The 13,790-nt window shown below is 40.9% G+C and overlaps 1 protein-coding gene across 15 annotated transcripts in view; it reads left to right on the forward strand.

The window, feature by feature from the left end:
* The window catches only part of TRIM2 (tripartite motif containing 2), an 86,340-nt gene that overhangs the window by 13,999 nt on the left and 58,551 nt on the right, over window positions 1-13,790 (forward strand). The window contains exon 1 of one of the 15 annotated variants that reach the window (XM_077177226.1): window positions 3,764-3,781. The exons of the other annotated variants lie outside the window; for them this stretch is intronic. The gene's annotated coding sequence lies outside the window, so the exon portion shown is untranslated. Of the gene's footprint in view, window positions 1-3,763; window positions 3,782-13,790 lie in introns of those variants that run through there. 15 annotated transcript variants of the gene reach the window in all.

Raw genomic sequence — 13,790 nt, forward strand, 5'->3', positions numbered from 1 at the left:
TGCAGCATCTGTGGCTTCAGCTGGAGAATCAGGGCAGGTCTCCTCCCAGCAGCAATGTAGACACAAACTGGACAGCCTGAGCCTCAGGGGGCCTGAGGTTCCTTGTTGGCCCCAAAGGGAGATGCAAAGAACAGACAAAATAGCATCCAGCTGAGCTTGTTTTGAGAAGAAAGGGCAGAGTGAGGGTGGGCTGAGGCCACAAAATAGTAAAAATACCCCAGTTTTGGAAAGCAAACAATAAATAATAGGAGCCAGATGCATGGATGGTAAAATGAAAGGGACAGAATCAAAATGTCACCCATGGAGGCTGCAGCTGAGGGAGTGGGAAAAGTTCTGCTGAATCATATCCTAGAATCATAGAATATGCTGAGCTGGAAGGAACTCATCAGCTTTTGGGATTTGTGTTTAAAAATGGTGTGGGTTTGGGGGTCATGGTTTTAAGTTTCATCCCAGGATAGATGGTAGCTTCTTGGGGATGACAGCCATCTTTTGCATATGAAAAAAAAGATGGTGATTCTGGTCTCCACCTTTTGCCCTCTCTATCTAAAACATGTTTACTGTTTCCCTCCACTGGCGCTTCAGGTGCTTAACATGGCAGGGATATTGAGTCAGATCATTAACCTGTCTGAAAGACATATCCAGCAAGACAAATTTGGGCTGTGAGCTTTCACACTGTTCCTGCAACACGTGTGAGAGAGATACAGGCCTGTGCAACTGGGAATGGTAGTCAAGAGAGAGGGATAACCTTTTTGATAGAAGTAAATTATTAAATCAGCTTGGCCATCACTATTAGCTGGTGCTGGGTCAGTATTGTTGGCAGTGCTGGTAACACTTTTCCTGTGTCATGCCAGGCTTAAGGACAAAGAGGCAGCTTCATCCTTGCCATAATGCTATGATTGAAGTCACAGGAGTTGTACCCAGGGTGACTTTGTCTAAAGTGTGCCTTTTCAACAAAGTCCACTAAATCAGCTCATTCTTGCTCTTTCTTTTGTTTCTTTATTTGTGGCTACACTGAATTAGCATCTTAAATAAATTTCCATGGGAATCAGAGATGCAATAGCTAGCTTGCTTTCTCTTGTGCATCTACAAACAGTCTTTTCATAGCAGTCTTTTCACAATCTCATGTACAGTGTTTGGGCACTTGATCCATATCCATCAAGGGCTTTTCATGCCTATCATGTTCCATAAAAAAATCTAACAGTGTAAGGTGCAGTAACATGCAGTATATAGTTGATGGTAGAAGATTTGTAGCACATATATTTTATATACTCTGATGAAACATCTCTCTTTCTGGAGTGACTTTTCACCTACTCTCACTCTGATACATTATTTTTATATTTTGTGACATGTAGATTGTAGGAGAGAAAGAAAAGTAGGTAATTTGATTTGATGAAGCAAGGCATTCTCTGCATAGAAGAAAAGGTAAGAAAAGAGAGCTTTGTAAGGAAGAGAGAAAGCTGAAAAGCCAGGCTTTGTGATGAAGAGACATGTGGGAGTGGATCAGTAAGAAAGAAGAAATACTGAAAAGGCCTTGAAGCTCAGAACATGAAAGCATGTCTTTCATGGAGGTAAGGCAATGTGGCTGTGGTATGGAACAAAAGATTACCTCAGTTGCTGAATTTTTTGTGGAAAGCAATGCAGATGCATTGAGAATAAGGTCTAGGCTCCATAATCAAAATAATTAAAGTAATAATATACTGTGATCACATGGTGGACCTGGGCAGATATTTACAGGCTAAAAATACTGGAAAAGAGCTCTGGTAGAATAATGGTATTGGTGTGGATAGCACAGACTGAGTAAGAAATCCGGGCAAAAGTAGAGGCAATGTATGTTATGTCCCTGGGTGGCAGCTGATGGAGCTGTGCAATTGTGTCAGAATCTGAGATGTCATTGAAGAACGTGTCTAGTATGTCTCGCTGTGAAGAAAGAAAAACTTGCAAACGTGACCTGAGCACAATGTGATGCAGTGCTTTGTGCCAGAACTCTCGTGCAGCCTGTCAGCAGAAGCCAGAGAGCTTCGATAGGATACCTCGCCTGTCTGAACGAGGTGCTAACTCCAGCATCTGCTTCTGCAGCGAGTTCAGCTCCTTTAGCAAAGCAGAGAGGGAGAGAAACGACTTGTGCCAAGACTACACGGAATGTAGTGTGATTGCACTGCTTTAATTTGATCCCAGAAAAAGGATCTTAAAATTAAAAGCTGTCAGGGCATTTAATATAATATGCCTAAAACACAGGGTGAAATACGGGACTGGAGAAAAGCATAAAGCTAAAAAATACAAATGGATGCTTGTACATCACTGACATGAGTCAGTGGTACAGGAGCCTGCACAAGCAAATAGTAAAAGCTGGATAGAATATAAGAAGAAGTAGGGTGCCTTTGGGAATGTGAGAGAGGGAGGAATAGATGCTGAGAGAAGAATTAATCAGAAAAGTCTGAGAAAAAAACAGTGAAAGCCAAAAAGATGGCATGGTTTTTGAGGAGGATAGCAAAAAAGAGCTCAAAGAGCCTGAGGCTTGAAGCACAAAGCATGATATTTATGCAGGGAGTTATTATAGAACACTTAATGAGACAGATTTTGGTGGCAGACAGGCCTCACAGCCAAACTAGAGGCATAAGAAAGTAGGACAGAGCTGGGATGAAATGGGATCAGCAGCTGTAAGGAGGGTATTCAATTAACTAGGAACAATTCAATTCAAACAACAAAGGGAGAGAGGAACCTGGGCAGACAGGTGGGAACATAGATGACTCAGGCAAGATCAGAAGGAGCTTATATTTCAGGGAGTATTTACTCCATGCAATGCCTCTTTTGTCTCTGTGTTAAGATTAGTAAACTGACTGAGAAGCATTTGCTTCTGTGCCACCTGCCTTTCTTGAATGATGGGGGGACAGACAAGAAGGGCTCAGTGTGGCACTGAAGAGAAGGGAGACATAACACCTCCCCTTTTGACAGCAATAATTTGCTAGATCAATTTGGTTGTCTCACAGAACCTTACTGTAAGGTGCCTCTGTTTTGACTCTGCTCTTTCCGGGAGATCAGGACCCAAAGAACAAGCAGTTAAGATGGAGGTGAAGAGAAGCAATCATAGGAGGATCAATAAAGGTTGGGGGGTCAGGTCAAGAAGGTCAGGGTAAGACATTTGTGACAGAGAAGTGAGAAATGCCACTGTCAGCAAATAAAGCAGATAAAGCATGTTAGGAAGGATGAGAATAAGAAAAAGGATGGAGAGAATTAAAATTAGAGACTTTGCAAGTGAAACTTCTATACAGTGAGTATGAACTAAATTTAATTTAGAGGTCTTTTGTTTGCTTGTATGTTTGATTGCCCTGAAAGAAACTGTGCCTTGGAGATGCCTGCAGGCTCCCTAGAAGTGTTTGTATGAATACACAGCAAATATGTGCTTTTCCCGAAGTGATCTATTGATTTTTGTTTTTCCTTCTACCTTAAGCATTTTAATGCCTAGCAGTAAACCGTCAAGCCTTAGCCCTTCCCAGTCAGTCCCTCTTGTTCCCCTGCTTAAGAATGAAACTCAATATCTTGAACACCCAGAATGCGAAGAAGGAGCTAATCATTGGCTCGCATTGTGGCTGGCAGGGCAGGCCCGCCTCTTTGGCTTGTGCTGACAAGCTGTTTATGTTTGTGCACGGCCACCCTTTAACTCAGCCGCCCGATGGCCCTAATGGGACCAACTGTCTGAATGCTGCAGGGAGCTAAATCTTCTCATCTGAGGCACAGTGAATTTCAGCCTCCGATTCTCCCGCCTGGACTCTATGGAACATTAGTAAGTAGCCTTCTGTCTTGTTGTGGCTTTTCTCGTAAGACTAAGGGCATGCTTTAGCAAGGCAGGTAGGTGCTGTCATTCAGAGAGGCAGCTATTAAAGCATTTTCCTCTGTCTGAAGTAAAAGAGCAGCTACTTTGTATGCAGTGTCATGACTGCAAGGACCACACGATTTCAATGCCAAATGAGACCTTCCTGGAAGACAAAAGGGAAGAAGTTAATAAGGACATAATCCATTTAAACTTACTAAGTTGTTGAGGTTTTTTATACACACACACACACATATATGTATACACACACAAATTTATCTGCATCTGGTTCTTATTTTTAGATGCATTTACAGTATTTGATCATCCAGTCTCACTTTAAATGGCAGCAATTTTTGCAAGGTCATGAGTAGTGTGGTTTGGAAAAGTGTGAAATGGCTGGAAATGAGATACTGTAAAATGAATGCTTCCCAAAATGCTGATAGGTGCTGTCATGTTTGAAGATATATACCTAGCAGTAGAAAAAGAAAGTCATGGTCAGAGATTTCAGTCCTCTTTGTTTACTGGGAATTGTTATTGGGAATTGTTCACAGCTCCACAGAGCAAAAGATTGTAGAGATGTAATGAGCATGACTTCTTGCATATTTAGTATACCCTTTCTAATTTTCAGAATTTGAACTCAAATATTGCCTTTTTGGGCAGTATTCTTCAACTTACACCTGCACTGCATATATTTATGGACTTTTTAGACTTTCTCTTTTACCATTTACACCAGCAAAGAAAGCCTTAATGTCTGTGTCAGAGCTGGCCACCATGCAGAATCTCAGAAGCAGTCTGCTGCTGAAGTTTAGGCAAGTCTGTGTGTAGGTTTCATGTGATAACTGGGGCTCAGGCTGTGAGTTCAAGATACCTGAGGGGGAGAAAGGTGCCTGTCATTGTAAATAAGCATGTTCATTATTCCTCTATTTAAAATCACAGGAAAGTAAGTTGCAATCAGATCTTCATTAGCTTTGACTCATGCCAAAAAAAAATTAAAAGCAAATCCAAAGCAAAGCCTGATGCCATGTTCCTTTCAGCTTGTTTAGCTTGCTCCCTGTGGATGTACTCAGTAGGGGAATACCCTGGGGGCTGTGCCTTTGTCTCTGCTGTGCTGCTTGTGTTTTGGGGCAGTGCACAGCTTCCACAGACAGCCCTGGTGCAGCCTGGAAACTTTTGGCTCAACAATCCTACTCACCTATAGGATCTCAGTGATTGCATCATTCAATGAGCTGTGGATTGCAGAGTGCCACTCAAGCAATATTATGTTTAGGAAACAGTGGCTAAGAGGTGGACAGAAACTTTCTAATAACACAGATCAAATTATAGGCAGCTGTTGTACTTAGTACATTTAGGTGGGTCTTGATGCTGATGGTTGTTCAGCTCTGAGTCTGAGCCTCCTCTACAGCAGTACAGTGCATGTGTGGTAGTGTATGAATTAAAGCTAATTACTGCAATAAGCTGCTTCTGTGCCAGGCTGTGAATATAAGCCAGAGTGTTTCAGTCAGTTGCACTAAGCAGCAGATAGATACTAAGCCTTGGTTAGTAAAGATGGTTTTTGTCTATAGATTAAGAAAGCAGGATCTCAGGACATAAATGAAAGCAATGAGATACATCACACACCTAGGAATTGTTGCTGTGCCCTTGCAGTACATAGTTAGGAGGAATCAATATGCTCACCACATTGTCTGTCTCTTGACTAAAGAAAGAAATCCCTTGTGCATCACAATCTCAGCACATAGCTGGCTCTGAAGGGGCAGACTGTGCCTGTTTGATTTGCATTGGGGTAAACAGGCAGAAAATTAAAATTGATTTTTTTTTTTCTTCCCAGAGAGATAATTTTGAAGATGTATTTACAGGGCTTGCTAAAACAAGGTGCTGAATCAACATTCTTCATAAAAGAACTGCTCTCAACTGAATAAGCTATAATTGCACTTTTTGATTCTGAGCTAGTAGGCAGTTTGTGAAAACAGAGTTATTTACTAATACTCATTAACAAAGCTTTCAGATGGCCTGGCAAGCAGAGAAGCATATCATGCTCAATCTACAAAAGGAGATAAAATCTGCAAGGAAGCTGGAAATAGAACTGCTTACTGTTGCTCATTTTCTTCCTCTGGTTCTGTAGGTGCATTTGCCAGCAATTTCCTGTGGCTGAGTATTTGGTCTGCAGGCACACTTGTAATATAGCTATTGTTCAATTGTTCAGAACTTAATGAAAGGTATTCATTTGGGGTTGACTGAAACCCTGACTTCTTGCCAGTATTTCCCAAATATACTCATGGTAACCAGATTATTAGATCCACTGTATTTCCCCTACACTGCCCTTGGGAATGTCAGACCAGCTCCCAAAATGGATCAATATCTTGGGCAGGAACAACTCTCTAAATTACTAAGGATTTTTAGTTATTGGAGCTCCAATTCATGACACTGGGCATTTGAATTTTTAGTGAAAACAGAAGGGTTCAAGGGTACTTTTGCCTCAGGGTTTATTATTAGTAGGTGCTCTGCTAATATGTCTTATATGCTTGACACACATCAATTAAGGTTATGATAAGGAACAGCCTCTGAGTGAAATACTGTATGTCTCCCTCCCATCAGCTCTTTGAGTCTGACCAGGAAACTGAACTGTCAGGTAACAGGAAAAAGTCTGAGGGTCTGAAAGAAGCAATGGCAGCCTTCTGTCAGGTTTGGATAGATTTCCTTGTAAAATCGCTTGCTATCAGGACTCAGGTCTCCATGGGGATAAAGGCTGAAATTTGCCTCCTCAGCCTCCTTGCGTAAGTTGTCTTCTCTCTTAAATCTGAACTCTCTGACTAATATCCTCAGATTTTACCTATGCCTATAAAAGCTTTTGAAATCTTTCAGTGTGGCCTTTTTTTTTCCCTAGATCCCTTTTGCTAGGTATTAGATGCTAGGTAAGGGATGTTGTTGCCACTAAAGTGGAACATACTGGTTGGTTCTGAAAAAATGAAAAACTCTAAGCATGCAGCCTTTTCTATTACAAAAGCAGCAGGGCTGTAGTACCCAGATCTCACTCATGCATTAGGAGCAGAGGATCTTCCTCTAATGTGTGCATTTTAATTTGGTGGTGTTACCTGGAGAAGTTACCTGCTCTTAGGAAAGAAAAGGATTGCTAGGCAAGTTATATGTGCAAAATTCACACCAGGAGAATAGAGAATAGGATGGCCTGCCTGAAATATAATGGAAAATTTGGGTCAAGACAGAAAAAAGGGATTAGTTCTTACCTTCTTTGCCTGTGACAGAGAGTAAAGTGCAGTGAAAGGCTGTGCTGCCTTTAAATCATCAGTATCTACCAGTTTCCACTGGTTCCTTTGACTCATCTCCCTCCTGTCTGACGTATCTGGCTTCTGTGCTAGCCAGCAATGCTGAATGAAACAACTTTCAGTGGCATTCCAGCACTTGCACTGGCTAAGCTCTGCTCTCATGCTGGTAAGATGTTTCCTTGGACTCCATTGGCAAGCCCTAAACTTTCTTCTTACTGGAATTATTGGCTTACAGAACAAGCTCTCTGCATTGCTGCTTTGCTTTGATAGTGTGTAAAAGGCACATTTGTGCAAACTACCTTCTTTTAGGGTACATACAGGACTGGTATATTAATTGTAGCCTCCAGATGGCTCATTTCTCTCTCTAGCTCACCTCTCTCTGGCCCAGAAAGCAAATTGTATCCCTGTATGTGCTCAACTAGGCAGGAAATATAATAGATGCCATGGTTTCTTCTACCATGAAGAAGCTTTTAAGTATTTCAGTTTCCTTCTTTCAGCCTGTGGTTTGTAGCATAAAATGTTCCTAATTAAGAGGGTAGCTTGCTGTGTTCTTCTTCGTTGCTTCTGTCTAAAGAAATTATCACGGCTGTCATCAGCCTTTTCCTCTTATCACGGCCCGTTCACAGCATGTGAAACTGAGAAGCATTGTATCCCTTAAAATTCAAGGAGTGCACTGCAGTTTCTCTCACTAAATGAAATCATACTGTGGCTTGTTTTCTTCTTGACATCTTTCATCTTATGCAGCATCTTCAGTTGACACTTTACCTAATGCTCCCTAATGTAATCCCTTAATGTACAGTCAAAAGTTAACGTTTTTTGTACTGATATCCTGGCACGGAATTCTGCAAATCTTATTCTGGCAAAACTCTTGCTGAAGGTGATAGAGAGGCCGGTTACTTAAAGCCTGAAATGGGACTGTGAGAATTACATTCTTTTCCCATATGTGTGATTTAATTTCTGTTTCTGACTGGGATGTTTAACTTTAGCATGATACCTTTGGCCTTCTTTTCAATTAGTTTTCGAATGTGTAAGAGCAAGCTGATAAGTATTTGATGAGGTTAATGTCAACTCCAGCATTGCAGTGACTGAACCTTCAGCACTTTTCAGACATTGCCTTCTTGAGACCATCTGTCTGAAGAAATGTCTCCTCCTCTCTATTTTCCCTGTAATTTTCTCCTGATTCCCATTCTTCTCTTTCACTTTGAAATCTATGCTTAACACTCATATATAGCTTGGGATTCAGAGCTACAGCAAAACATTTCCTTGGATCATACTGGCTATAGAAAATGTTACACTGTCACACTCCAATACATAGATGGAAAAATGTGTGCCAGGGCTGATGTGGCTCTGGCTGCAAAAGAGGGGATGCAGGAGTGGGAAGAGGTATTCATGTGGATGGAGCAGGGACAGCATCTTTTATATGCGTGCAGGTATGTAGATAAGGGTAGTTTCAGTAGAGAAAGTCTTGTTCCCTGCCTGCCCCAAAGCTCTGCTCAGCTTCAAGCCTGTCAGCCTTTCACTCTGGCTTGTAGTGTCTTCTGGCCCCTCATTCTTAGTCCAAGTCTCCAGCTCATGCCTGTGTAGGGAGGGCACGTAGCGTTTCCCTGTCATCTGTGCCCCTTGCCTCACTCACAAAATTCACAGGCTCATCACATTTCTGCCACAACTCTTTTCCTATCCTAGAGGCACCTTTTTTCCTGGCCTCCCATGTCCCATCCTCCTGAACCTCTGTGCTCCATGCCATTTAAGATGCTTGCTCTCCCTGCCTCTCAGCCCTTAAGAGCTTCCCCAGAGCTCTTTGATCCTGCTGTATTCTCTTCCTACTCTCTGTCTTTCTCACTACAGCCCAGTGTTTGCTGTCTGAGAGACAGGGGGCTCTTTGTTCTCCCCTGGAGTCTCAGGTTCTTCAGTGCAAAGGTCTCAACATGCTTTCTTTTTTCTCTTTATTGTACTTGAAGGCAGGAAAGTAGGACAGGTCCAGGGTGAACCAGGCACATACTGGTTTTTGTGTGCTGTAAAGGGAGATAGACTAAGCCAAGAAATATATAAGCATGGGGGTTTTTTAGAAAATACAGCCTTTTCTATTTTTCTTGGCAAACAAAGTGTCCAGTGTTCAACAAATATCTTGTGAACCAACTTCAGGCCCAGAGCTGCTTTTGAGCTGTTTGCTGTGATTCTTCATGTGCTCATTTCTTTGTGTTACCAGTCACATGGTAACATTTCTGATTCTTGGATGAATGATATTTTCAAACAAAAAGAGGGATTTGTACACATTACTTTTGGTTCAGAACTTTTCATGAATGCAGACATATGAAAATGTCAGTGTTTTACATCAGTGTTTCCAGGATACTTGCTTTTGAAAAAAAGTTTATATGAATGAAGTTTGTGAAAAACAGTAATACTGAGACAGTACAATTTTACAGGAGCCAGGGCTCATGGTTAATTTCTCAGAGTAGCAAACTATGATTCAGAGCAGTGCAGAGCAGAAGCGTGAGCTGGGCACAAACTGAGTGTATGCCCATATTTAAGGGATGTGATTGCCACAAAAGTGTGACTGAAGACCATGAAGGAGGACTACAGTCAGGAGGAGCATGGGGATTACCTGCTGTTCACATGGTGTATTTTTATAAGAAGCTTGAGCATTTGGTTGCAGTTGTCTTTCTTCCCCTGCTCCACTCCATAATGCCTGCAGCACTCAGTGGACACAGAGGAGTTAATTCACCTCTCTCAGGTTGCAGAACATAGATGCATTTTTTCACAGGGCAGTTTTGTGTCAGGCAATGAACTGTATCTGTTCACTGGGAGTTCAGCAAGTGCCTCAGTGTGAGGTAAAAAGTGTGAGGGTGCACTCAGAGGCAAACAGGGGCCTTTGAAAACAGTCTAATGTTTGTCTTTTGAAATTATGTTCTTCTAATATTTGATTGAAACAACTGATGAAAACAACTGGGGCATATGCACTGCATAGTTGTTTAAAGAATATGAAGTATCCAGCCATTAACTCCTGTTCTGTGGATTTCCAGGTGGGAAAAAGGAATCATCATTTCATTCCATTTAGAAAGGAACAGGCTGTGTATGTCTCCATAACCAATGTGCTCTGAAAAAGTTCATGTGCCCCAGGCAAGCCCAGATCCCTGCAGTCACAGATGTGAGACTTGATGGGAAAAGTGGTTTAGTTGTGCTTATTCTCCCTTTTTTTTCCCTGGGGACAGTCAGGGGCTACTGCAGGCAGTAGTGAAAACAGAAGCAGCCATGAGGCTTCTCCAATGATGACATCAAGGTTATAATGCATTGTGGTTTTGTCTGAGCTGCATTTTTTTTCTGTGGAAGAGGTGATACATTATAAAGCAAAACACATACATCATGAAAAAATACCAAAAGCACTGAAACAGCCCCATTCTCATCTAAGAGTTGGAGCAGGCAGCAAAGGATTATCACATGATATCTCTTTGGAAAACCAGCTAACGATTGTGTGTCTTTCTGGAGGGGGACAGGCTTTTGCCAAACTCAAGTCACTGGGCACCAAGCTGAAGTGCTATGATAAAATATGTGAGGCCAGACCTACTGAATAGAAGTTTAGCATTTGAACCCAGACCCAAGGCAGCTGTTCCATGTGCTGGCTTTAAAATGCTGGTGATAAATGATTTATAATGTCACAGCTAATTTGTCTTTTAAAAATTAGTTACTGTCAGTGCCAAAATCTATGTTATTTTATTTCATTAAGTGAACTGAAACTTCACCTTGAACTCTTCCAGGGATAGTTTTGTTTCAGTTTATCAGACCTGTGGTTTTTCAGTCAGTACAATGCCTGCCAGCTTGTTTGCATCAGAAGACTCATCTAGAACTTTAGTTGTGACTGACTAGAAATCTGCATAAACATATTAGAAGTCCTACACCAAGTGGTCTAGTGTTAAAACCAGAGGTGAACATATACCTTTGGTGAGACCCAGGCTTGTTAATCTACCATTCTGAGCTTCTATCATTTAGATCATTTCACAGATTCAAATTAAATGGAAAGTGCATCCTCTACCAAACCAAGACCTTTCACTTGTCACTTTCTCAGTATTTAAGCTGGAAAAAACTAGTTGAAAACCAGATTGGTTTCAACTATAGCTTTGCAATGCAGTGTTTCCAATACAACCACACTAGACTAGATGGGAGCAGAGTTCAGACCAAGAGAGATACATATTCTGCCATCTCCTGTGTGTCACAACCTATCTGTCACTGACTTAGGAGGGACACTTTTCCCTTGCTTTAAGGAACACGTAATGGTGTTTGAAAAAACCTTTCAAGCATCTACATATAAAGATACATAATCTGTAATAAGTATCTAAGCTGCATCCTATTCCACTCTTGTCCTACTAATATTGCTAACATAGTTGATCTTGGTGAAAAATTAATATGGAAAATAACAGGGTAGTTTTGTATAGGCATTTGAAAATATCCTAAATGGAAGCTGCCATTTTTCTGAGAAGACAAATTGCTCCTAGAAAGTTGTTTTTCCGATCTGATCTGTTCTTTGTTGCAGTCTTTCCTAGATGAAGCTTTCTAGAGTAAATTTTCTCACCATCAAAGTGATGAATATTTTCCATCTCCATTTCTCCAGAAAGCCAAGATCCCTGTGCTCAATAGGAACATGGGGCTTGACTGCCCCAAAATTCACAAAGTGTGAGAATGTGAGCATCAAACAATGCCTTAGATCCAGGCAATAGATAGGGGACACACAGCTGGCCTGCCTGGAGACAGGAGCTGTGTATGGACAGTAGGATACTGGTACCTCATAAGGATGAGATAAAAGACAAAATGAAAAATGCAAAAAAAAAGGAGATAAAGTTAGTGAGTAAGGATGATCCTCAGAGCCTGAAAATGAAGGGTCATTTAAAATTGGTCTACTGTTTTTGAATCATGAATTTTCTTGAGGTTTTCTTGAGGAATTACCATTTGTGAAAGCTACCTTTGATGTAAATGAACTGTTTTTTTGAGAGAACAGATATCTTGAAGACCACCTGAGAGATCAGTGTGAATTAATACATTTGCTCCTTTGGGAGAAAAAACATTCAGTCAGCAAAAGCACCACAAACTGAAAGTGGTTATTTCCACTTACTCTTCTCTTTATTACCATGTCTCACCAGAAAAAATGATCTTACTCCAAAGATAACAGTCATTCAGCTTGTCCTTGTACAGTGGGGAGAGACCTACGTGCTCAGAAAACCACACAAGGACTACTCTGCTGTGGCCCATGAAATAATTTCTGTCCCCAAACCTGTAAGTCTGCTCTACAAGGATCAGGTTCTTTGGTATCATGGAAAATATCAGTAAGAACATGAGGTAGTCAGTTCACCCCACTTGTTTATTATTAAATGGGAGAATAACTCAACTGTTACCAAACCCTGCTTATTGCTGTTTCAAAAAATACTATATTTTGCTTCAGCTGACATCTGTGCATTTTGTGTGTTTTGCTGCTTTCTACCTTGACAAGAGAACAGAAGAGAGGAAAAATGCTAGAATATAGGCAAAGTTGTCCAACTTTGGTAGCAGCTGAGCCTTAGGGCACATGAAATCCATTCTCATAGGCTTCTTGTTTGTGTGGGGTGCCCTGGTGACTAATAATACAGCTAAGTTCATGTGTGGCCTCTTACATTGGATCACTGGATTGTATTTCACTCATCTGGACAGCTGCCTTTTTTTTTTCACAAAAGCTGTAGGAATATAACACCTTTGGGATCTCTACCTGATGTGACTGAAATTATTCAATGAGTTACACAACTACTGGAAGGAATTGTGATGGCACAGGCAAAACTAAACACAAAAAGTTAATTCATAATTTCCTCCTTTGCTTCTACTCATCAGACAGTCTTGTTTTTTGGGTTTGGTGTTGTTTTTGTTGTTGTTGTTTGGGGATTTTTTTTTAATAATTCACCTGCTTTTGGCTTTAAGAGTCCAGTTGTGTCAGTCCTGGACCCAGGTACAAATGAGTAGACAATCAGCACAATCCTGATTGTGCTAAGATGAAAAACTGAGCAAGTGACAAGGCTCAGGACTTTTAGTCAGAGTGTTTACAATGGTGTTTTTATTTTGTTAATGACTCACTGTACTGATTCACCGATGCTTTAGTGAAAGCTGCCTTGTTCAGAGTCTCATTGTTCAAGCAGAGTAAATTGTTCCCAGTAGAAAAGCTTGAAAAAATCCTCTGCTTAAACTAACAACTAAATAAAACTTGTTATTTTAAAGAACATACGGACAAAACTTTAATTTTAAGCAATAGCAAAACTTTTTTTATCCACCATTTTTTTTCTTGATTTTTTATTGGGAAAAGAATCTTATTCTGTCCTGACACAAAAGCTATGAAGTATCCAAAAATATAGGTGACTCCTCAAGCCTTTGGTACTTGAATGTAATCAGGGCACTAGACCTTTAAATAGATGAAAATAGGGGCTGAAGGTGACTTGGGGGCTTTGAGGCATGGACTTTCATGGGGTGCATATCAAAACTTTGCTTCTGTGACTGTCTTTTGGTAAAATGTTCATTCTGGTAAGGAATGGCTCGAACCACCCTAGAAGGTCTCTGATCAGCAGCTGTCCATTGGCTCTGAGTTACCTTAGTAGGAAAAAAAAAGCCACAATAAAAACCCCCAAACAAACAAACAAAAAACCAAAACAAAACTTTGCAACACATTAGATTTTCTTCCCACCTGGAAGCATTTCGAG

The sequence above is a fragment of the Agelaius phoeniceus genome, chromosome 4 (assembly GCF_051311805.1).
Source record: "Agelaius phoeniceus isolate bAgePho1 chromosome 4, bAgePho1.hap1, whole genome shotgun sequence".
In the NCBI taxonomy this organism is placed as follows: Eukaryota; Metazoa; Chordata; class Aves; order Passeriformes; family Icteridae; genus Agelaius; species Agelaius phoeniceus.